Consider the following 736-nt stretch of genomic DNA (forward strand, 5'->3'; position numbering starts at 1 on the left):
ATATATATATATATATATATATATATATATATATATATATATATATATATATATATACATGTATATAAGCGCACACACGTATACACAGAATAATGTGTATGTGCGCGTATATACATATACACATATGTGTGTGTATGTATATATATATATTCATATATACAAATATATCCCTGTATACCTGTATTCGTACGTATGTGTTGCGTATGCTATTGTATATGTGTGTGATATCTGTTTGTTTGTCAATGAATAAATATATATGCATATGTTGTGTACAAACGAGTGAGCATTCGTATATACTACACATACAAACACACACACAAACCCCTACACATATATGCCATCGATATGTGTGCATGTGTGCGTGTGTGTATGTGTGAGTTGCGTGTGACGTGCTAGAGTTACCTCCCTCTCCCGTGAATTTTTGACTTTTACAACTGTGCTAAATCAAGCGTGAAAACAGAAGACATAACTCATGATAAGTCGAAAAACGTCCAGACACTACAGAACGGAGGCTGGCTGCCAGAGAGGCTGCTGGGAAACACACACACACACACACACACACACACACACACACACACAGAGGCTTACACAACGCACGTGAGCGAATGCACGCAAAAGCGCACATATATATGCAAGCAAAAACACACAAACTCACGCATACACAATCTCTCTCTACTCTGTTGGGCTTAACACCAAATGATGTGTATATATTTGTACATGCGTGTGCTAGTATCTG

The sequence above is a fragment of the Octopus bimaculoides genome, chromosome 17, assembly GCF_001194135.2.
Source record: "Octopus bimaculoides isolate UCB-OBI-ISO-001 chromosome 17, ASM119413v2, whole genome shotgun sequence".
NCBI lineage: Eukaryota > Metazoa > Mollusca > Cephalopoda > Octopoda > Octopodidae > Octopus > Octopus bimaculoides.